This window comes from Hemiscyllium ocellatum, chromosome 1 (assembly GCF_020745735.1).
Source record: "Hemiscyllium ocellatum isolate sHemOce1 chromosome 1, sHemOce1.pat.X.cur, whole genome shotgun sequence".
In the NCBI taxonomy this organism is placed as follows: domain Eukaryota; kingdom Metazoa; phylum Chordata; class Chondrichthyes; order Orectolobiformes; family Hemiscylliidae; genus Hemiscyllium; species Hemiscyllium ocellatum.
In genome coordinates this window covers 130035109-130059982 of record NC_083401.1, presented here as the reverse complement: position 1 = coordinate 130059982, position 24874 = coordinate 130035109, and the positions used below count along the sequence as shown (strand labels likewise).

Genomic DNA, 24874 nt, shown 5'->3' with positions numbered 1-24874 from the left:
GACATTTGGTATATTTGGCTTTATTGGTCAGTGCACTGAGTATAGAAGTTGGAAGATCATATTGCATCTATACAGGACTTTGGTAAGGCTATCATTGGAATACAGTGGTTAATCCTGGTCTCCCTGCTGAAGGAAAGATGTTGTGAAACTGGAAAGGATTCAGAAAAGATTTACAACAATGCTGCCAAGGTTGGAGGATTTAAGCTATAAGAAGAGGATGAGTAGGCTGGGGCAGTTTTTCCCAGAGCATCAGAGACTGAGAGGTGACCTTATAGCAGTTAATTAAATCATGAGAGGCATGGATTGGGTGAATATTCAAGGTCTTTTCTCTCGAATACGGGAGTCAGAACGAGAAAGCATTGCTTTAAGGTGAACAGGGAGAGATTTAAAAATGGCCTAAGAGGAATCTTTTCCATACAGAGGGTGGTGCATATATGGAATGAACTGCCATAGGAAGTGATGGAGGCTGGTACAATTACAATATTTAAAAGGCATCCGGAAATGAGGTACCCCTTCCCTCACCTCACCCCGGTTCCAAACTTCCAGCTCAGCACTGTCCCCCTACCTGCCTATCTTCTTTTCCACCTATCCACTCCACCCTCCCCCCACCTCTGACCTATTACCTTCATCCTCTCCCCCACTCACCTATTGTACTCTATGCTAGTTTCTCCCCACTCCCACTCTCCTCTACCTTATCTCTCCACGCTTCAGGCTCTCTGCCTTTATTCCTGATGAAGGGCTTTTGCCCAAAACGTCAATTTTACTGCTCCTCAGATGCTGCCTGAACTACTGTGCTCTTCCAGCACCACTAATCCAGAATCTGTTTCCCAGCATCTGCAGTCATTGTTTTTACCTCCCTGATTTAGGGGATCAGGTCGCCATGGACAGGTTGGACTGAAGAGTCTGTTTCTGTGATGTACATCTCTATGACTCTGTGCCTGTAAAGCACTGCAGATACATTGACCATAATATCAAAGAATGAAGCAGAGCAGGAGGACAAGAGCTTCAGAGAAGAATTGGAGACTTGACAACCAGATAGTTACATGCAGCAACAAGAAACCTACAGGAGGTTTGACAAGCACAGAAAAATGGCAGAATCTTTCCAGATTCATGGATACTTGCATGCAATTGCACCCTGAAGCAGCACGTTGAAGAACATGGACATATTAGTGTCATCAATGCCCTGTTAGTTTACATTGAGAAGTTACTAATTCCCAAGAGCCTGTCACCTTGGTATCCTTAAGAAGATTCATTGATGTGGCCATTGGTATCACTGAGTGTCAGACTAGGGATGAAAATGTGTTGCTGGAAAAGCGCAGCAGGTCAGGCAGTATGCAAAGAGCAGGAGAGTCGACGTTTCAGGATGAGCCCTTCTTCAGGAAAGTCCCTAGTCCTGTCAGACTAGGGAACAGAACATGTGGTAATGGCCAGGAATCTCAAGATCTTTGGAGACCATCATCTCCAATTATTTTGCACATCCATTCATTGCCAAGACCAGAAAGAATAATTAATTTTCCCACCAGACGTTGGTGGGAAGAGTTGAGAAAATGTGGACTTCTTTGTGTTTAAAGGGAAGGTATTTCTTATTCTCATCGGTTATTATTCTTAGTGTATCACTGTGAAGTGATAGCAGGAGCTCAGTTCTGATTCTGTTATAATCTTTCTCAAAATATTCTTCTCAACACACATCATTCCAATGTTGTGGTTTGAATAATGCGCTGCAGTTTGCAAACAGATTTTTTCAGATCTTTGTAAAATCAGACAGCTTTATAAACATTACCAGTTTTCCCAGCTACACACATACCAATGGAGAATCCAAAAGAAGGGTGAAGACAATCCAAGGTTTATTGAAAACAAACAAAGGCTTTGAGTTGGGTTGATTGAGCTGCTACTCCACACACTGTTGTGCTATTACTCAACTCTCTGGAAGTTTAGACACATTGTTTTCGTGTTTAGAGACAGAAGAACAAAGAAAAGCTTACACTGTTATTCATCGAACTTAAAATTCTCTGTAGGGACTAACCAAGGTGTACAACTCTCGCCATGTCGGATGTGAACCTCAGAGGGTTCTCTGCCTTAAAACAGTAACCTTACCACTTAGGACCAAAGAGACAGGTTCAGGTGAAAACAGACATCTAATACATGTTGGAAAGCCACCTAATTGAATCTAGTCAAAGAGGCTGGGGTTCCTCAGTTATGTTACAGCTGAAGCCTGATGGTTCAACCAGATTCTCCATACACTACAGAAAGAACAGTGCAGTGACAAATACAAATTCTTCCTCAATCCCTCACTTGGGAGGATCACTCCGAACAACCGCAAATCTTGTTAAGAAATTGCAATTGGCTGGTTTGGTAAGACAATTTGTGTAAAGTGAATTTACAAATGCATGATCAACCTAACCAGCTAAGCACCAGTGCTGCAACAAACAGCAAAACTGCAAGCATTAGTGGAGTTGACTGCCTATAAACCTAAATGAGAAATAATGGGATGATTTGAGATATATGATTTCTATTACACATTTGTACCAAATTCCATCACTATATCTGCTCCACTGGCAGATTTGCTCAAAAAGAAAATCAATGGATTATGGTTCGGGGAATGTCAGGTGTCTTTTGTGAAGTTGATTGTTGATAAAATTCCAGGGTCTGATAATGTCCATCCCAGTTCATTAAAGGAGATGGCCAGGAAAATGATGGATTATGTTGAGGTTGTCACATTCCACAATGTTGTAGATTCCGGAACAGTCCTGGCAGATTGGGGGGTGGCAAATATAAACCAAAACTTTAAAGTAGCAGGGAGAGTTAAAGCCATAATGATAGACCAGTTAGCGCAACCCCAGTAACAGAGACAATGGTGGAGTCTTATATTCTGAGATAATGGGAAATGCAAATGGAATTACACAAAGTCAACATGGATTTATAAAAGGGAAATCACATTTAACAAATGTACTGGAGGTATTTGAAAACATAACTCATATATCAGGGAGAATGTGGATATGGTAGGTTTGGATTTCCAGAAAGTGTTTGATGAAGCTCTACATAAGAACTTATTGTGGAAAATGAAAGGACATGAGATTGGTGGTAATTTACTGACATGGACTGAGAATGGGTTAGCAGACATGGCTCATTTACCGAGTGTCAGGGGGTGACAAGTGGGGAATCACAGGGGATTGGACTTGAATCACAGCTTGGACCATTGTATACCAACAATTTGGAAATGGGAATCAAATTCTGATTTTGCTGATGAGATGAAATGAGATGTGAGTGGTGTGGACAATGTAAAGAGGCTTCGGGGTGATTTGGCAAGTTGAATAAGGGGACAGTACATGGCAGTAGCAATATAACATGGATAAGGATGAAGTTATCCACTTCCCTAGGAAAAAGGGAATTGCAGAGTATTATTTCATTTGTGATAGATAAGGAAATCTTGATGCACAGAGGAACTTAGTTGTTCTTGTACATCAGTTATTGAAAGGAAGCAGATAGGTACAGCTGTAGAACAGTCAGGAAGGCAATTGGTAATTTAGCTGTCTTCAAAAAAAGTTTGCATATGGAACAAGGAAGTCTTACTGCAGCTGTACAGGGCCGTGGTGAGAGCACACTTGTAGTATTTGTTGTGTGCAGTTTAGGTCTCCTTATAATATACTTGCTCGAGAAGGAGTGCAGCAAAGATTCATCAGACTGATTCCTGAGATGCAGCTTTGTCTAACGGAGAATGGATTGACTGAGCCTCTATTCACTGGAATTTAAAAGAAAGAGAGGAGAGATCTCATTAAAACATTTACAATTCTGACAAAGCAGGAGAGACTGGATACAGAGATGGTGCGAGATCAAGGTGTTATGGTCTCAGGATATGTAGCAGAGCATTTTGATCTGGAATAATGAGAGATATCTCACAAGGAGGGTCGTGGACCTGGGGAATTCTTAATGATATGACAGCTGCAGGGGTAAGGTCATTTAATTTATTTAAGGAACAAATAGGTAGATCTCTTAAGGCTAAAGGTGTCAAGTGATGTGGAAGAGAATGGGAGTTGCGAAAGAGGATCAGCCAGGTTTGTGCCGAATGGTGAAGTAGCATCAGTGGGCTGAATGGCCTACTCCTGCTTCTAGTTCCATGTTTCCGTTTTGATCTGCGAAGAAGTGTTGGCTGCACAAATTTTAACTGAGTCCTTCAAGGTAGCATTTGATGCCCATGATAATATGTTTGGAGGATTTCAGTTTTGAAGGGCTATAGAAGGTTGAATAGAGGAACTTTTCTGGATTGTATTTCCTGAGCAATCTGTGTCTGAAAGACTCGAGGGAGAACTGTTATCCTTGGAGCAGGGAAGGTTGAGAAGGGATCGGATGGAGGTATATAAGGTTATGAGAGGCAGAGATAGGATGGATAGGAGGACACTTCCCTCCCCTTAGTGGCGGGGTTAATAGCAAGTGGGCATAGATTGAAGGTAAATGTTAGAAAAGGAGGAGAGGGGAGTGAAGCAGTCTTTTTTTTACCATCTAGAGGGAGGTGAGAATCTGGAGGTCATTGCCTGAAAGTCTGGTTGAGTCAGAAACTCTCATAACATTTGATCAGTATTTCAATATCTGCTTGCATTTCTTTGGAATCTCCAGGGGTACAGACCAAAAACCAGAACATGGGATTAGTGTAGTCAATCATTGTAGACTGATGTGGATACAAAGGGGTGAATGACACCCACCTGCCCCACCCTTCTGTGCTGGAAATGGCAACAAATCTTTGAGATCAAAGAGTTACCATTTTTGAGAGCCATCAGGAGTGCACATAAACTCTGGGAAAACAAAATCTTAGAGAACTAAACCATCAATAAGGAAACTTCACATCCAATCAAGGAGATTTGTGAAAGCACCACAGCCTTGAAATGGAGAGTTTGGGGGAAATGATGGATGATGTGAATATTGAGAAGAGGCAATGACTGTGTAACGAATTAACCATTGTAAATAGGGAGCTGGTTCAGGGACAATGTAATAGATCACATGATGAGGGAGGGCCTAGGAGAGAAGCAATGATTAGATGAGATTCCTTACTTATAGGATGGAAACAGGCCCTTCAGCCCACACCAACACACCACAGAGTTACCCATCCGACTAATGCAATGGGCAATTTATCATACACATCTTTGGACTGGGGAAGGAAACCCGCACAGACAGGACATGCAAATCCCACACAAGCACTCACCTGAGGGCAGGATTGAATCAGAGCCTCTGGTGCTGTGGGGTAGCAGTGCTAACCACTGAGCCACCTAGGGCATGGCCCTTGGTCTAAGTGCATATGTGACAATGTGAATAAACAGTTATCTTTAAAGATCTTGTTCTTCAGCAGCCTCTGTTTAGTAATGTAGTGCACCCAACCGTCTCCAAAGTAAAATAAGAGTTGACTGCTCGATATTAGTTTGTCAAGAAGAGATGTGCCAATGAATGGTTTCTCCCAATTTTGCTCAGTGTTTTTATATGGCAATCACTTTCTCAGTGTATGTCCAGACACTTATGCAGGATACATGGTGAAAGCTATTAGTCTACTTTTCTGAAAAGTACGTTATGAATGGGTTAATTCATCCCATTTGCTTCCCACATGTGGCACAGCTGAGTTGGATTTAAAAAAAAGATGGAGACACCAGTTATGTAAACGTTGTCTTAATGTTACGAAATAAGTAACGTGATTCAAGTAAACACCGTGTAAAAGCTGACGACTGGAGAGTATTTCCGAGAGTTGATAGTCTGATGGTTGTCAGAATGATGAAGCGGTGATTTTGCAGTGTTTAAGAGTAGGGATGTAACTGCTGAAGTGAGATGAAAAGAACAGGACTTTTATGAAGCAGGTTTTGAAAACTCGCTGTAGTAAAATGGTAAAAACGGCAGAATATTTGGGATTTCGTGAAATCTATAAAATGTGTAGAGGAAGAATTTTTGTTGAAGAAAGTTAGTATTTCGGAGAGTGTAAAATAGGCAATAAGCCAGCTGCATTGGCCGGGAATCGAACCCGGGCCTCCCGCGTGGCAGGCGAGAATTCTACCACTGAACCACCAATGCAACAGATGTGAATCTGAACCTTTGTACTCACTGAATACTTTAATTGAGGAGATTTTTCTTCACATGTTTCATTATTTTGTGAAATCACAGTTAACTGAATATGCTGCATTTTACTTTTACTCTATACTTTTCCCTTTTACTCAATCTGAAACTACAATCGCTTCCATCTCGAAGGACAAGGGCAGCAGATATATCATCAACTGCACGTTCCCCTCCAACCAACTCAACATCTTGACTTGGAAATATAGTGCCATTCCTTCACTGTCGCTGCTTCAAAATCCTGGAATTCCCTCCTTAAGGCCATTCTGGATCTGCCTATAGCACATGGACTGCAATGGATCAAGTAGGTAACTCACTGTTACCTTCTCAAAGGCATGTAGGTACGGGCAATAAAATTGCCGGCCTCCAGCGATGCTCATGAATGATTTAACAATTTCTATTCAACTAGAGCATCATACCTCTGGGTCAAAAGCTGGAAAATAGGATTAATATAGTCAGCCCTTTGTGTCTGACATGGGAACCATGAGACAAATTGTATCCTTCTGAGCTGGAAATGTCTGAGTCCATATCACGATAAGATTTACAACAAGAAAATGTTTCCATAACAGTATCATCAGCCTAATCATCTTTAGTTTCTTTAAGAATGGCTTTCTTCCATCATAAGGCAAGGATAGAAGACGTTCACATACTATTCAGTCCATGCCCCAATGTAACAAGGTTCCCGGGAAAAGACAAATACTGTGACAGCAAGAGCAGTGAATTCTACAGTCCAACTTCCTATTCCCCTCAAACTGAGCATCAGGGAGCAGGTTATTGCTGAGCAAGTGCCACTTGACAGCACTGTTGACTTTGTTAATGATTAGGAGTAGACAGATGCAGCTGCAATTGGTCAGGTTGAATGTGTCCTGCTTTTTGTACACGATACCTAACTGGGCAATTTTCCACATTGCTGGGGCAGTGGCAGGACTGGACCAGTTCTGGAGCTTGTGATGAAACTAATTCTGGAGCACAACCCTTCAGTACTATTCAGGGACCACTGCCTTTGCTGTTACTAGATATAACATGGAATGAGTCAAACTGACTGAAGGTCTAGTGTCTGTGATGCTTGGGCACCTCTGATGGAAAATGAGATTGATCATTTCCTCTGAACTTGTGGCTGAAGGCTGTTGGAAATGCTTCAGCAACGATGTTTGCCCTAAAGTACTGGGATTTGGAATCTCTTCCTCTCGTTTGTTGTTCAATTTGTATCACTATTACTGGCAAGATATAGCAGGTGGGAAGAGTTTCGTACTGATCTGTTACTGACCTGGACTGACCTGCTTCACTCTGTCTATTACATGCTGCTTCCACTGTCTGAAACAAAGTCGTCCTGGGTTGCTGATTGGTCAGGTTAATGCCTCATTTTTCGATATACCTGGAGATGTTTCTGGAATGCTCTACTGTATTCTTCATCTCATCGTACTTGAGGAAAATGCCAGGTGAGGAGGAACACTTTGTGGAAGTACACCAGAAATGCCCACTTTGCACTTGTTAGATTTCTTCAAATTCTGTCCTCTTTAGCACACTGGTAGTGACACCCAGTATCATAGAATGTATCATCAATGTGAAGATATGACTTGTGTGGTGATCACTCACACCAGCACGCTCCTGGCTTGTTATATCTGCGACACAGAGATTGGTGAGGGTGTGGTCCCATAGATGTTTATCTCTTTTCCATTCCCCTGTTATCTGTAGCAGACACAGTCTGACAGTCGTGTCCTTCAGGACTTCACCTGCTTGAACAGTAGTGGTCAGGAGGTGTCCTTATCCAGGAATGGCCATATGCTGTGAGACATGATGGGATCTGTACTCACTCATGGTAACCCCTTCATGACAGTACAGCACTGTTGTGATGATGCTACTCCTTTCACAAGGTCATGTTGTCATTGTGGTTTTTTCAGGAGATCTTAGAAACACAAGTTCTAAAAAGTCTGGGCTTAGATGGGTTTTAGGGCCAGTTTATTTATAGCCAACTGACCCTCCCTCAGGCAATAGGCTTTCAAATTAAAAAAGAAACACTTGGACAATGAAAGGTGTGTGGCCAGTTCTCCCAGCTCAGCTTATCCCTGGTCTGGCTGTTCACTGAAAGCAGTCAGGCAGTTGTAAAAGCTGCTGGACAAAACCGAAGGCCCAGACTGAACCTCCTTGCTCGCTGGCGTTACTCCTGTAAGACCTTGTGTTTGAGTTTACATTTTGTACTAAGGGGTGTTTATGGGGATTGGGGCATGAATTTAGAACAGCATCATTAAGTTGGGGTGATCGGTCGGGTTTTCGGATAGGTTAAGTTATTCAGTCTTCTATTCTCTTTTGTTTGTGTTTCATTCTTTAATCTTGGAAATAAATTCTGTTTTGTTTAAAACTCAGTGGGTTGACCACCTGCGTCCCTCCTGGAATAGAGGCGTTACACCTGCTTAAAACAGCGAGCAAAGTTAAGGTCTGGCATGGTCCATAACACAGTGCAGTCATCTCCGGTGGGTCTCTCTTCCCAGTAATGCAGCACATACCCTGGCCTAGGAAGACAGGAACTGAAGAAAGCTATTCAACTGATTGACCCAACTGCAGCATTCAGTACCATCATGGCTGAGCATCCAATCCAGTGCATTTTATCCACATTAATGTGATAGAAAGTATATTTTATGGTATATTTTGGTGTTGGAATTTGGAGATATAGTCAGATGGATGTGAGGAAGTTCGATGATGCTATTTTGGTTTCAACAGATCAGAAAGTCAGTTGCATGAGTAGGCTCAGTGCATCAGTTCAAAGAAAGCACATCACTGGAGTTCAGTGCATAGGAGACTTCCAATTCCTAATGGGGAAAATATGTCTGGGAAGTGGAGTCAAACACATGAAGGCAAGACTTACTTCAGAACAGAAGATTCAAAACCTTGGTCCAGAGGAATGTTGAGGTCTGGGAACATTTTTCCGAAGGGGAATCAGGGCTGATCAGGGCAGGGAGCCAGCTCACCAGTATTGGCTTCTGGATTCTGGAGCAGGATGCCTTCACATCCTTACAATTTGCCCTACTCAATGTAAGTCTGTGCAGCGTTTTGAAGGAATTGCTGGAGAGAAAGTGAGGAGTGAAGATCCAAGAGATGAGAAGTGTGGTGCTGGAAAAGTACAGCCGGTCAGGCAGCATCCCAGGAGCAAACCTCTTCATTCGGAATCAGGTTTATGCCCCACAACCCCCATCCCCCAAAAGCCACGCTACAGCCTCAACTTCCATTATTGTCGCTTCACTAGAGTGTAATGAATTCTATTGGCATCATCAGCTCATTCTCTCTCCCTACAGCCAGTCGCCAGTGTTCACACTGTGGCCTCCCGACAAATGGCAAATATTTGCTACAGTTCAGCTTCTTGCAACCAAATGACCACGACTCACTCCAGCTCATCCGATAATTGGCACATTATTTTTTGCCTTGCTCTCAATCAGGCCCCATATTTCCTCTCACTTCCTACCAACCACCAGTGAGACCAAGAAAGTTATCCACTCAGCATATCGAACAAGGAATTGCAGATGCACTTGGCTCTGAGGTTTGCAGCCGACTGATGGAGATAATAAGCTCCACTGGAACCGAGGGGACGACAGAAGAAAAGCCCTTCAAACCCTGGGCATTCTCAGCAGCATGTTATTACCATCACTGCTGCGCCTCACAGCCATGATGTCATTCAGTCTGAAGTGTAATTGGGAGAGGTCAGTGATTCATGGTCCTGGAGAGGAAGGCGTTGCCCAGAAACAGATCCCAATGAAGACGTTAGCTTTGTAGGAAAGCTCCAGAAGCTGCAACGACATCTGCCAATTTGACAATGACACCGTTTGGCAGCAGCATCAAAAGATCTGGCATAAACCAGGGGTGAAGCTTTCACTCTCCTCTGTGAGCAAACAGACTGTGAAGGTCTCGCCTCATTGGCCGAATTCTGCTTGAAGCGCTCCTGCCGCACACCTCAGGCTGTATTTCCAATGAGATATCTCATTGTTTCCTTTTCAAGTTGACTGAATGATATCGGTTCCACTGTGTAAAATGCTGCTCCGGTGAGATTTCAGGGGCAACGCTGGAGTTGGTTCCCAGACTATCGGGGAAAGTTAAATGTGCCAAACAATTTGAAGTTTTTTCAACATTGCAATACCCTTCATGTGGTGGACAAAGAAAACTTGTGAAGCCTGATGAACGCAGCTTTTTGGTGAGAACTGAAGCTGCCAAGTGAAAGAAGAGCCTGAGTGGACAGCTTTAAGAGGGGGATGTGGAGGGGTCAATGTGGGACCGGGATGGACAAAGTTAAAAATGACACCAGACCAGGTTATAGTCCAACAGGCTGATTTGAAATGACAAGCTGTCGGGGTGCTACTGCTTGGTCAGGTCACTAGTGAGGCAGGATCATCGGACACAGAATTTCTAGTAAAAGGTCAACATGTACAACACCCTGTGTCCTACCATCCTGAAAGTGACACAGCAGGAACTCTCCGACAGCTTGTACTTCCCAAGAACCCTATTGGTCTATAACCTGGAGCCGTGACATTATTAACTGTGGAGTGTGAGGGTTTGTAGATTTACAAGATGAACAAAACTTGCGGAGCGAGGTTTCTTGTGTCAAGTTTCCGGAGCACCAAACATCGATAGGCACGGTGGTTTCACAGAGTTTGAACACAGCCGTACGTCGGCATGAATGAATCAAGGATGCTGCCAAGTTTGGAGGGTTTAAGCTCTAAGAGGAGGCTGAATAGGATGGGGCAGTTTTCCCTGGAGCATCAGAGACTGAGGGGTGACCTTATAGCAGTTAGTTAAATCATGAGAGGGATGGATAGGGCAAATATTCAAGGTCTTTTCTCTAGAGTAGAGGAGTCCTAAGGGGAAACTTTTTTACATAGAAGATGGTGTGTATGGAATGAGCTGCCAGAGGAAGTGGTGGAGGCTGGTACAATTACAGCATTTAAAAGGATTCTGGATGGGTATATGAATAGAGAGATTTTAGTAAGATATGGGCCAAATGGTGGCAAATGGGACTAGATTGATTTAGGGTATCAGGTCAGCATGGACAGGTTGGACTGAAGAGTCTGTTTCTGTGATGTACATCTCTATGACTCTGTGCCTGTAAAGCACTGCAGATACATTGACCATAATATCAAAGAATGAAGGAGAGCAGGAGGACAAGAGCTTCAGAGAAGAATTGGAGACTTGACAACCAGATAGTTACATGCAGCAACAAGAAACCTACAGGAGGTTTGACAAGCACAGAAAAATGGCAGAATCTTTCCAGATTCATGGATACTTGCATGCAATTGCACCCTGAAGCAGCACGTTGAAGACCATGGACACATTAGTGTCATCAATGCCCTGTTAGTTTACATTGAGAAGTTACTAATTCCCAAGAGCCTGTCACCTTGGTATCCTTAAGAAGCTTCATTGATGTGGCCATTGGTATCACTGAGTGTCAGACTAGGGATGAAAATGTGTTGCTGGAAAAGCGCAGCAGGTCAGGCAGTATGCAAAGAGCAGGAGAGTCGACGTTTCAGGATGAGCCCTTCTTCAGGAAAGTCCCTAGTCCTGTCAGACTAGGGAACAGAACATGTGGTAATGGCCAGGAATCTCAAGATCTTTGGAGACCATCATCTCCAATTGTTTTGCACATCCATTCATTACCAAGACCAGAAAGAATAATTAATTTTCCCACCAGACCATGTTGGGACGAGTCGAGAAAAGGTGGACTTCTTTGCGTTTAAAGGGAAGGTATTTCTTATTCTCATCGGTTATTATTCTTATTGTATCACTGTCAAGTGATAGCAGGAACTCAGTTCTGATTCTGTTATAATCTTTCTTGAAATATTCTTCTCAACCCACACCATTCCAATGTTGTGGTTTGAAAAATGCGCTGCAGTTTGCAAACAGATTTTTTCAGATCTTTGTAAAATCAGACAGCTTTGTACACATTACCAGTTTTCCCAGCTACACACATACCAATGGAGAATCCAAAAGAAGGGTGAAGACAATCCAAGGTTTATTGAAAATGAACAAAGGCTTTGAGTTGGGTTGATTGAGCTGCTACTCCACACACTGTTGTGCTATTACTCAACTCTTTGGAAGTTTAGACACACTGTTTTCGTGTTTAGAGACAGAAGAACAAAGAAAAGCTTACACTGTTATTCATTGAAGTTAAAATTCTCTGTAGGGACTAACCAAGGTGTACAACTCTCGCCATGTTGGATGTGAACCTCAGAGGGTTCTCTGCCTTAAGACAGTAACCTTACCACTTAGGACCAAAGAGACACGTTCAGGTGAAAACAGAAATCTAATACATTTTGGAAAGCCACCTAATTGAATCTAATCAAAGCAGCTGGGGTTCCTCGGTTATGTTACTGCCGAAGCCCTGATGGTTCAACCAAATTCTCCATACACTACAGAAAGAACAGTGCTGTGACAAATACAAATTCTTCCTCAATCCCTCACTTGGAAAAGAGTATTGATAATGTTGACCATGCCAGTTTTCTTACATGAATAGATTTGTGAAAGAGATATGGACAACCCATATTGACCTCTGCACATCAGATAGTCTTTCCCAAATACTGAGTGATAGTGTTCAGGCTAATAAATTCCTCCAGCAACTTTCGAGAGACTGATGAAGCAAGTAGTTAACCAATGTTTCAAATTATGTAATTTGTCTCAATATTGTGCTGGTAAACACTTGGGAGGACCACTCCGAACAACCATCAATCGTGTTAAGTAATTGCAATTGGCTGGTTTGGTAAGACAATTTGTGTAAAAGTGAATTTACAAATGCATAAGCAACCTAACCAGCTAAGCACCAATGCTGCCGCAAACAGCAAAACTGCAAGCATTAGTGGAGTTGACTAACTGTAAACCTAAATGAGAAATAATGGGATGATTTGAGATATATGATTTCTATTACACATTTGTACCAAATTCCATCACTATATCTGCTCCACTGGCAGATTTGCTCAAAAAGAAAATCAATGGATTATGGTTCGGGGAATGTCAGGTGTCTTTTGTGAAGTTGATTGTTGATAAAATTCCAGGGTCTGATAATGTCCTTTCCAGTTCATTAAAGGAGATGGCCAGGAAAATGATGGATTATATTGTGGTTGTCACATTCCACAATGTTGTAGATTCCGGAACAGTCCTGGCAGATTGGGGGGTGGCAAATATAAACCAAAACTTTAAAGTAGCAGGGAGAGTTAAAGCCATAATTATAGACCAGTTAGCGCAACCCCAGTAACAGAGAAAATGGTGGAGTCTTTTATTCTGAGATAATGGGAAATGCAAATGGAATTACACAAAGTCAACATGGATTTATAAAAGAGAAATCACATTTAACAAATGTATTGGAGGTATTTGAAAACATAACTCATATATCAGGGAGAATGTGGATATGGTAGGTTTAGATTTCCAGAAAGTTTTTGATGAAACCCTACATAAGAACTTATTGTGGAAAATGAAAGGACATGAGATTGGTGGTAATATACTGACATGGACTGAGAATGGGTTAGCAGACATGGCTCATTTAACCGAGTGTCAGGGGGTGACAAGTGGGGAATCACAGGGGATTGAACTTGAATCACAGCTTGGACCATTGTATACCAACAATTTGGAAATGGGAATCAAATTCTGATGTTGCTGAGACATGAAATGAGATGTGAGTGGTGTGGACAATGTAAAGAGGCTTCGGGGTGATTTGGCAAGTTGAATAAGGGGGCAGTACATGGCAGAAGCAATACAACATGGATAAGGATGAAGTTATCCACTTCACTAGGAAAAAGGGAATTGCAGAGTATTATTTCATTTGTGATAGATAAGGAAATCTTGATGCACAGAGGAACTTAGTTGTCCTTGCACATCAGTTATTGAAAGGAAGCAGACAGGTACAGCTATAGAACAGTCAGGAAGGCAATTGGTATGTTAGCTGTCTTTAAAAAAAAGAGTTTGTGTACAGGAACAAGGAAGTCTTACTGCAGCTGTACAGGACCGTGGTGAGAGCACACTTGTAGTATTTGTTGTGTGCAGTTTTGGTCTCCTTATAATATACTTGCTCGGGAAGGAGTGCAGCAAAGATTCATCAGACTGATTCCTGAGATGCAGGTTTGTCTAACGGAGAGTGGATTGACTGAGCCTGTATTCACTGGAATTTAAAAGAAAGAGAGGAGAGATCTCATTAAAACATTTACAATTCTGACAAGGCGGGAGAGACTGGATACAGAGATGGTGCGAGATCAAGGTGTTATGGTCTCAGGATATGTAGTAGAACATTTTGAACTGGAATAATGAGAGATATCTCACGAGGACGGTGGTGGACCTGGGGAATTCTAAAGGATATGACAGCTGCAGGGGTAAGGTCATTTAATTTATTTAAGGAACAAATAGGTAGATTTCAAAAAGGCTAAAGGTGTCAAGTGATGTGGGAGAGAATGGGAGTTGAGAAAGAGGATCAGCCAGGTTTGTGCCGATTGGTGAAGGAGCATCAACGGGCTGAATGGCCTACTCCTGCTTCTAGTTCGATGTTTCCATTTTGATCAGTGAAGAAGTGTTGGCTGCACAAATTTTAACTGAGTCCTTCAAGGTAGCATTTAATGCTCGTGATAATATGTTTGGAGGATTTCGGTTTTGAAGGGCTATAGAAGATTGAATGGACGAATTTTCCTGGATTGTATTTCCTGAGCAATCTGTGTCTGAAAGACTCGAGGGAGAACTGTTATCCTTGGACAGGGAAGGTTGAGAAGGGATCGGATGGAGGTATATAAGGTGATGAGAGGCAGAGATAGGGTGGATAGGAGGACACTTCCCTCCCTTTAGTGGTGGGGTTAATAGCAAGTGGGCATAGATTAAGGTAAACGTTAGAAAAGGAGGAGAGGGAAGTGGAGAAGTCTTTTTTTTACCATCTAGAGGGAGGTGAGAATCTAGAGGTCATTGCCTGAAAGTATAGTTGAGTCAGAAACTCTCATAACATTTGATCAGTATTTCAATATCTGCTTGCATTTCTTTGGAATCTCCAGGGCTATAGACCAAAAACCAGAACATGGGATTAGTGTAGTCAATCATTGTAGACTGATGTGGATACAAAGGGGTGAATGACACCCACCTGCCCCACCCTTCTGTGCTGGAAATGGCAACAAATCTTTGAGATCAAAGAGTTACCATTTTCGAGAGTCATCAGGAGTGCACATAAACTCTGGGAAAACAAAATCTTAGAGAACTGAGCCATCAATAAGGAAACTTCACATCCAATCAAGGAGATTTGTGAAAACACCACAGCCTTGAAATGGAGAGTTTGGGGGAAATGATGGATGATGTGAATATTGAGAAGAGGCAATGACTGTGTAAAGAATTAACCAATTGTAAATAGGGAGCTGGATCAGGAACAATGTAATAGATCACATGATGAGGGAGGGCCTAAGAGAACAGTAACGATTAGATGAGATTTCTTACTTATAGGATGGAAACAGGCCTTTTGGCCAAAGCAGTCTACACCAACACACCACAGAGTTACCCATCTGACTAATGCAATGGGCAATTTATCTTACACATCTTTGGACTGGAGAAGGAAACCCACACAGACAGAACATGCAAATCCCACACAAGCAGTCACCTGAGGGCAGGATTGAACCTGAGACTCTGGTGCTGCGTGATAGTAGTGCTAACCACTGAGCCACCATGCCATTGTCCTTGGTCTACATGCATATATTAGAATGTGAATAAACAATTATCTTTAAAGACCTTGTTCTTCAGCAGCCTCTGTTTAGTAATGTAATGCACCCAACCTTCTCCAAAGTAAAATAAGAGTCGACTGCTTGATATTAGTTTGTCAAGACAAGATGTGTCAATGAATGATTTCACCCAATTTTGCTCAGTGTGTTTAAATGGCATTCACTTTCTCAGTGTATGTCCAGACTCTTATGCAGGATACATGGTGAAAGCTATTAGTCTACTTTTCTGAAAAGTACGTTATGAATGGGTTAATTCATCCCATTTGCTTCCCACATGTGTCACAGCTGAGTTGGATTTTAAAAAAAAGATGGAGACACCAGTTATGTAAACGTTGTCTTAATGTTACGAAATAAGTAATGTGATTCAAGTAAACACCGTGTAAAAGCTGACGACTGGAGAGTATTTGCGAGAGTTGATAGTCTGATGGTTGTAAGAATGATGAAGCGGTGATTTTGCAGTTTTTAAGAGTAGGGATGGAACTGCTGAAGTGAGATGAAAAGAACAGGACTTTTATGAAGCAGGTTTTGAAAACTCGCTGTAGTAAAATGGTAAAAACGTGAGCAGAATATTTGGGATTTCGTGAAATCTATAAAAAGTGTAGAAGAAGAATTTTTGTTGAAGAAAGTTAGTATTTCGGAGTGAGTAAAATAGGCAATAAGCCAACTGCATTGGCCGGGAATCGAACCCGGGCCTCCCGCGTGGCAGGCGAGAATTCTACCACTGAACCACCAATGCAACAGATGTGAATCAAAGCCTTTGCACTCACTGAATAATTTAATCGAGGAGATTTTTCTTCACATGATGTTTTGTTATTTTGTGAAATCACTGTTAACTGAATATGCTGCATTTTACTTTTACTCTATACTTTTCCCTTTTACTCAATAAGTCGGAACAAAAATTTACCATTAAACCCAAACCTTCCTGAAATCCTGGAAACCTCATTTTTAAGCACAATTCAAATTTTACTCTTCTAGCACTGGTACAATACACATTACGTATTCATGCATGGTCCCGTGCCCATCTCGATTGTGGCTTACCTTAAGATGATAACTTGTATTTTGGAACATGTTTCAATTATACACTGCTGCACCTAACGCTTTGTTTGTGGACGCATTATACTCATATGATGTTAAAAATCACACAACATCAGGTTATAGTCCAACAGGTTTAATTGGAAGCACACCAGCTTTCGGAGCCTCGCTCCTTACCACCTGATGAAGGAGCAGCGCTCTGAAAACTAATGCTTCCAATTAAACCTGTTGGACTATAACCTGTTGTTGTGTTATTTTTTATTTTGTCCACACCAGTCCAACAGCGGCTTCTCCAAATCATTACTCTTATATAAGTATTGAAAGTAATTGGCAGCAATTAAATCCCAAGACACCACAGTCACAGGTGTACGCTGAGAAATAATGTATCAGTCTGTGAGCCAAACGGAAAGATGAATAAAATACTCTTGATGGGACTCCAGGATTTTCAACCTAAAGTGTGACTCTTTCTACTCTATGTTAATGTGAGCCAGAGCATTCTGGGAAGGACAGCAGTTAGGGCAGGTGGCTTAGCCACCCACCACCGAAAGAAAATGGCCAGAGAGCCAACTGGTGGGTTAGAATCCTGGTCACAGCTACAGAGCTGTGGGACATCTCTGGGACTCCTCTATATGGGGAGACGGGCCGCCTACTTGCGGAACGCCTCAGGGAACACCTCTGGGACGCCCGGACCAACCAACCCAACCACCCCTTGGCTCAACACTTTTACTGTCCCTCCCACTCCACCGAGGACATGCAGGTCCTTGGACTCCTCCATCGCCAGAACATAACAACACGACGGTTGGAGGATGAGCGCCTCATCTTCCGCCTGGGAACCCTCCAACCACAAGGGATGAACTCAGATTTCTCCAGTTTCCTCATTTCCCCTCCCCCCACCTTGTCTCAGTCGATTCCCTCGAACTCAGCACCGCCCTCCTAACCTGCAATCTTCTTCCTGACCTCTCCGCCCCCACCCCACTCCGGCCTATCACCCTCACCTTGACCTCCTTCCACCTATCACATCTCCATCACCCCTCCCCCAAGTCCCTCCTCCCTACGTTTTATCTTAGCCTGCCTGGTACACTCTCCTCATTCCTGATGAAGGGCTCTGGCCCGAAACGTCGAATTTCCTGTTCCTTGGATGCTGCCTAACCTGCTGTGCTTTAACCAGCAACACATTTTCAGCACAGCTACAGAGCTTCAGGCAAGCTAACCCAGAATTTAGACAAAGAACTGTAGATGCTGACAATGCAAAACAAAAACAGAAATTGCTGGAGAAACTCAGCAGGTCTGGCAGCATCTGTAGACAGAAAGTAGAGTTAACATTTCAAATCTTCTGGCTCTTCAGATTTTGAAACGTTAACTCTGCTTTTCTCTCCACCAATGTTGCAGACCTATTGAGTTTTCTCCAACACTTTTTCCTCATTTTAGTTTGCATACGAGAACTTAGTGGAGCTGCGGCCCATCATTGTGTGAAATTCCCACCCAAAAGAGCGACCAACCAATCGGAATGGATATCCAGCTGCTTGGACTCCAGTCAAGCTTCGCAAGATAGCCCCATGGATTCTCAAGGAAGGTAAATCCAGGGATTTGGGCAGGATGTGGGGAAATTAGCACCACAGGGAGGGAGTGATACACTTTTCTATATGTTAGCCTATGTAACATATACCACAGAGAGCCAGGTTTTGTTGCGTCCAATGTCTTGAAGTTTATTCGCAACATATATAGTCCGGTTTCTGTGTATATCATTGATGTTTCTGTATAATTGACCCGATTACATGTAGAAAGTAACTCAATATGTGGCGGACACCTTTATATTAGAACATCACATGTAGTATGCCATGTAACGGTCAAACATATCCAGGAGGCCTGTCTGGTTTGAAATATACTGATACAAGATAGGCAAGGAATGGGTTTTACTGGCCACCCAGCCTGCATTGCAAATCCCTTGCTGAAATCAAACCTGGCAAGGGCACATCATATCCAGCACAACAAAACATAACAAGATCCACATGATTTCACTGCTGTGTAATATGGCACTAGTATTTAAGCACCTTTTCCCTCAACATTTTTATAGATCTAACAACTCAAGACTGCGCATCGATGAATAAGTCGGATGTAAGCTTTGCAGTTGTGCCACGTTTAGCCATGAATGTGAAGGAGTATTAAACAACTCAATGGAGGAGGCAGCTCCACTATCACTATCCTCAATGATGGAAGGGCCCTGCACATCTTTGCAAAAAATAAGGATGAAGCATTCACAGCAACCTTCAGCCAGAAGTCATCCATTTGCAGCCTCCTGCAGTGGTCTCCACCATCACTAATGCCAATTTGATCAACTCTACACAATATTAAGAAACAGTTAGAAACACAGACATAGCAAGACTATTGGCTAGAAATAATACTGAAAACTTGTCATCCAGAACTTGTCACTCTCCTAAACAAGCTTTTCCAGTGGAGTTTCAAAACTGGCATCTACTTGACAATGTGGACAATTTCCCAAGTACATCATGTAAACAAAAATCAGGATAATCCAACCCAGCCAATTACCACCTTCTCAGTCTATTCTTGGTCATCAGTAAAGTGATGATGCTATTGAACAACACCGCCTCAGTGATGCCCAGTTTAAGTTCCATCAGGGCCACTCAGCTCCTGATCTCTTTGCAGCCCTGCTTCAAACATGGGCAAAGGAGTTGAATTCTAGAGGCAAAGTGGGAGTGACAGCCCTTAACGTCAAGTCTGCACTTGACCAAGTGGGGAACCAAGGAGCCCGAGCACAACTGGGATCAATGTGTCATAGCAGTGCAAACTTTCCAATGGTTGCAGTCATACCTGACATATCGGATGATGGCTGTGGTTGTAGGAGTGAATCACCTAAGCTCCATGACACCATTGAATGTGTTCCTCAGAGTAGAGTCCCAGGCCCAACTAGCTTCAGCTACCTTATCAATGACCTTCCTTCCATGGTAAGGTCAGAAGTGGTGGCGTTTACCAGGAATTGCACAATGTCAAGCACTATTTGTGATTCCTCAGGTACTGAAGCAGACCATGTTCAAAGGGAACAACATCTGGACAATATCTGACAAGCATCAAGTAACGTTCACACCACATAAATGCCACATAATGAACATACACAATAATAGGTGATCTAATCACCATCCCTTTAAGTTCAATGATGCTCCAATCATTGAATTTCTCATTATAAGCTTCATAGCATTGACTTGAATACTCAACTGGACTTACCATATCAATACAGTGACTACAAGAGCAGGTTAACATATAGGAATGCTGAGACAAGCAACTCACCTCACGACTCTCTATAGCCTGTCATCATCTATAACACACAAGTCTGGAATGTCATGGAATACTCCCCACTTGCCTGAATGGGTGCACTTCCAACAACACTCAAGAAGCTTGATGCCATCTGGAATTAAGCAGCCCCCTTGATTGGCACCACATGCACAAGTCTCCACCCACTCCATCTCCAATGCTCAGTGGTAGCAGTGAGTACAATCTGCAAGATCCACTGCAGATATTCACTAAAGGTCCTGAGACAACACCTTCCAAACCCACAATCACTTCCATCTCGAAGGACAAGGGCAGCAGATATATCAGCAACTGCATGGTCCCCACCAACCAACTCAACATCCTGACTTGGAAATATAGTGCCATTCCTTCACTGTCGCTGGTTCAAAATCCTGGAATTCCCTCCTTAAGGCCATTCTGGATCTACCTATAGCACATGGACTGCGATGGTTCAAGAAGGTAACTCACTGTTACCTTCTCAAAGGCATGTCGGTACGGGCAATAAAATTACCGGTCTCCAGCGATGCTCATGAATGATTTAACAATTTCTATTCAACTAGAGTGTCATACCTCTGGGTCAAAAGCTGGAAAATAGGATTAATATAGTCAGCCCTTTGTGTCTAACATGGGAACCATGAGCCAAATTGTCTCCTTCTGAGCTGGAAATGTCTGAGTCCATATCACTATAAGATTTACAGCAAGAAAATGTTTCCATAACAGTAGCATCAGCCTAATCATATTTAGTTTCTTTAATAATGGCTTTCTTCCATTATAAGGCAAGGATAGAAGATGTTCACATATTATTCAGTCCATGCCCCAATGTAATAAGGTTCCCATGATAAGACAAATACTCTGACTGCAAGAGCAGGCCAGAAGCAGTGAATTCTACAGTCCAACTTCCTATTCCCCTCAAACTGAGCATCAGGGAGCAGGTTATTGCTGAGCAAGTGCCACTTGACAGCACTGTTGACTTTGTTAATGATTAGGAGTAGACAGATGCAGCTGCAATTGGTCAGGTTGAATGTGTCCTGCTTTTTGTACACGATACCTAACTGGGCAATTTTCCACATTGCTGGGGCAGTGGCAGGACTGGAGCAGGTCTGGAGCTTGTGATGTAACTAATTCTGGAGCACAACCCTTCAGTACTATTCAGGGACCACTGCCTTTGCTGTTACTAGATATAACATGGAATGAGTCAAACTGACTGAAGGTCTAGTGTCTGTGATGCTGGGCACCTCTGATGGAAAATGAGATTGATCATTTCCTCTGAACTTGTGGCTGAAGGCTGTTGGAAATGCTTCAGCAACGATGTTTGCCCTAAAGTCCCGGGATTTGGAATCTCTTCCTCCTGTTTGTTGTTCAATTTGTGTCACCATTACTGGCAAGATATAGCAGGTGGGCAGAGTTTCGTACTGATCTGTTACTGACCTGGACTGACCTGCTTCACTCTGTCTATTGCATGCTGCTTCCACTGTCTGAAACAAAGTCGTCCTGGGTTGCTGATTGGTCAGGTTAATGCCTCATTTTTCGATATACCTGGTGATGTTTCTGGAATGCTCTACAGTATTCTTCATCTCATCGTTCTTGAGGAAGATGCCAGGTGAGGAGGAACACTTTGTGGAAGTACACCAGACGTGCCCACTTTGCACATGTTAGATTTCTTCAAATTCTGTCCTCTTTAGCACACTGGTAGTGACACCCAGTATCATAGAATGTATCATCAATGTGAAGATATGACTTGTGTGGTGCTCACTCACACCAGCACACTCCTGGCTTGTTATGTCGGCGACAGAGAGATTGGTGAGGGTGTGGTCCCATAGATGTTTATCTCTTTTCCATTCCCCTGTTATCTGTAGCAGGCACAGTCTGACAGTCGTGTCCTTCAGGATTTCACCTGCTTGAACAGTAGTGCTCAGGAGGTGTCCTTATCCAGGAATGGCCATATGCTGTGAGACATGATGGGATCTGTACTCACTCATGGTAACCCCTTCATGACAGTACAGCACTGTTGTGATGATGCTGTTCCTTTCACAATGTTATGTTGTCATTGTGGTTTTTTTCAGGAGATCTTAGAAACACAAGTTCTGAAATATCTGGCCTTGGATGGGTTTTAGGGCCAGTTTGTTTATCACCAACTGACCCTCCCTTAGGCAAAAGGCTTTCAAGTTAAAAAAGAAACACTTGGACAATGAAAGGGGTGTGGCCAGTTCTCCCAGCTCAGCTTATCCCTGGTCTGGCTGTTCACTGAAAGCGTCAGGCAGTTGTAAAAGCTGCTGGACAAAACCGAAGGCCCAGACTGATCCTCCTGGCTCGCTGACATCACTCCTGTAAGATCTTGTGTTTGAATTTACCTTTAGTGCTAAGGGGTGTTTATGGGAATTGTGACAAGAATTTAGAACTGCATCATTAAGTTGGGGTGATCGGTCGGGTTTTCGGATAGGTTAAGTTATTCAGTCTTCTATTCTCTTTTGTTTGTGTTACATTCTGTAATCTTGGAAATAAATTCTGTTTTGTTTAAAACTCAGTGGGTTGACCACCTGCATCCCTCCTGGAATATAGGCGTGAGACCTGCTTAATACAGCGAGCAAAGTTAGGGTCTGGCTTGGTCCATAACACAGTGCAGTCATCTCCGGTGGGTCTGTCTTCCCAGTAATGCAGCACATACCCCGGCCTAGGAAGACAGGAACTGAAGAAAGCTATTCAACTGATTGACCCAACTGCAGCATTCAGTACCATCATGGCTGAGCATCCAATCCAGTGCATTTTATCCACATTAATGTGACAGAAAGTATATTTTATGGTATATTTTGGTGTTGGAATTTGGAGATATAGTCAGATGGATGTGAGGAAGTTCGGTGATGCTATTTTGGTTTCAACAGATCAGAAAGTCAGTTGCATGAGTAGGCTCAGTGCATCAGTTCAAAGAAAGCACATCACTGGAGTTCAGTGCATAGGAGACTTCCAATTCCTAATGGGGAAAATATGTCTGGGAAGTGGAGTCAAACACATGAAGGCAAGACTTACTTCAGAACAGAAGATTCAAAACCTTGGTCCAGAGGAATGTTGAGGTCCGGGAACATTTTTCCGAAGGGGAATCAGGGCTGATCAGGGCAGGGAGCCAGCTCACCAGTATTGGCTTCTAGATTCTGGAGCAGGATGCCTTCACATCCTTACAATTTGCCCTACTCAATGTAAGTCTGTGCAGTGTTTTGAAGGAATTGCTGGAGAGAAAGTGAGGAGTGAAGATCCAAGAGATGAGAAGTGTGGTGCTGGAAAAGCACAGCCGGTCAGGCAGCATCCCAGGAGCAAACCTCTTCATTCGGAATCAGGTTTATGCCCCACACCCCCCAGCCCCCGAATGCCACACCACAGCCTCAACCTCCATTATTGTCGCTTCACTAGAGTGTAATGAATTCGATTGGCATCATCAGCTCATTCTCTCTCCTCACAGCCAGTCTCCAGTGTTCACACTGTGGCCTCCCGACAAATGGCAAATATTTGCTACAGTTAAGCTTCTTGCAACCAAATGACCACGACTCACTCCAGCTCATCCGATAATTGGCACATTATTTTTGCCTTGCTCTCAATCAGGCCCCATATTTCCTCTCACTTCCTACCAACCACCAGTGAGACCAAGAATGTTATCCACTCAGCACATCGAACATGGAATTGCAGATGCACTTGGCTCTGAGGTTTGCAGCTGATTGATGGAGATAATAAGCTCCACTGGAACCGAGGGGACGACAGAAGAAAAGCCCTTCAAACCCTGGGCATTCTCAGCAGCATGTTATTACCATCACTGCTGCGCCTCACAGCCATGATGTCATTCAGTCTGAAGTGTAATTGGGAGAGGTCAGTGATTCATGGTCCTGGAGAGGAAGGCGTTGCCCAGAAACAGATCCCAATGAAGACGTTAGCTTTGTAGGAAAGCTCCAGAAGCTGCAACGACATCTGCCAATTTGACAATGACACCGTTTGGCAGCAGCATCAAAAGATCTGGCGTAAACCAGGGGTGAAGCTTTCACTCTCCTCTGTGAGCAAACAGACTGTGAAGGTCTCACCCCATTGGCCAAATTCTGCTTGAAGCACTCCTGCCGCACACCTCAGGCTGTATTTCCAATTATATATCTCATTGTTTCCTTTTCAAGTTGACTGAATGATATCGGTTCCACTGTGTAAAATGCTGCTCCGGTGAGATTTCAGGGCAGCGCTGGAGTTGGTTTCCAGACTATCGGGGAAAGTTAAATGTGCCAAACAATTTGAATTTTTTCCAACATTGCAATACACTTCATGTGGTGGACAAAGAAAACTTGGGAAGCCTGATGTACGCAGCTTTTTGGTGAGAACTGAAGATGCCCAAGTGAAAGGAGAGCCTGAGTGGACAGCTTTAAGAGGGGGATGTGGAGGGGTCAATGTGGGACCGGGATGGACAAAGTTAAAAATGACACAAGACCAGGTTATAGTCCAACAGGCTGATTTGAAATGACAAGCTTTCGGGGTGCTGCTGCTTGGTCAGGTCACTAGTGAGGCAGGATCATCCGACACAGAATTTCTAGTAAAAGGTCAACATGTACAACACCCTGTGTCCTACCATCCTGAAAGTGACGCAGCAGGAGCTCTCCGAAAGCTTGTACTTCCCAAGAACCCTATTGGTCTATAACCTGAGCCGTGACATTATTAACTGTGGAGTGTGAGGGTTTGTAGATTTACAAGATGAACAAAACTTGCGGAGCGAGGTTTCTAGT

General features: G+C 43.1%; 2 non-coding genes across 2 annotated transcripts; both read right to left on the bottom strand.

Moving 5' to 3' along the window:
* Positions 1 to 5974: 5974 nt before the first annotated feature.
* On the bottom strand, positions 5975 to 6045 carry trnag-gcc (transfer RNA glycine (anticodon GCC)). The gene has a single exon. It is a non-coding gene; the product is annotated as a tRNA-Gly (tRNA).
* A 10414-nt stretch (positions 6046 to 16459) lies between these two features.
* Positions 16460 to 16530, bottom strand: trnag-gcc (transfer RNA glycine (anticodon GCC)). The gene has a single exon. It is a non-coding gene; the product is annotated as a tRNA-Gly (tRNA).
* Positions 16531 to 24874: the final 8344 nt, after the last annotated feature.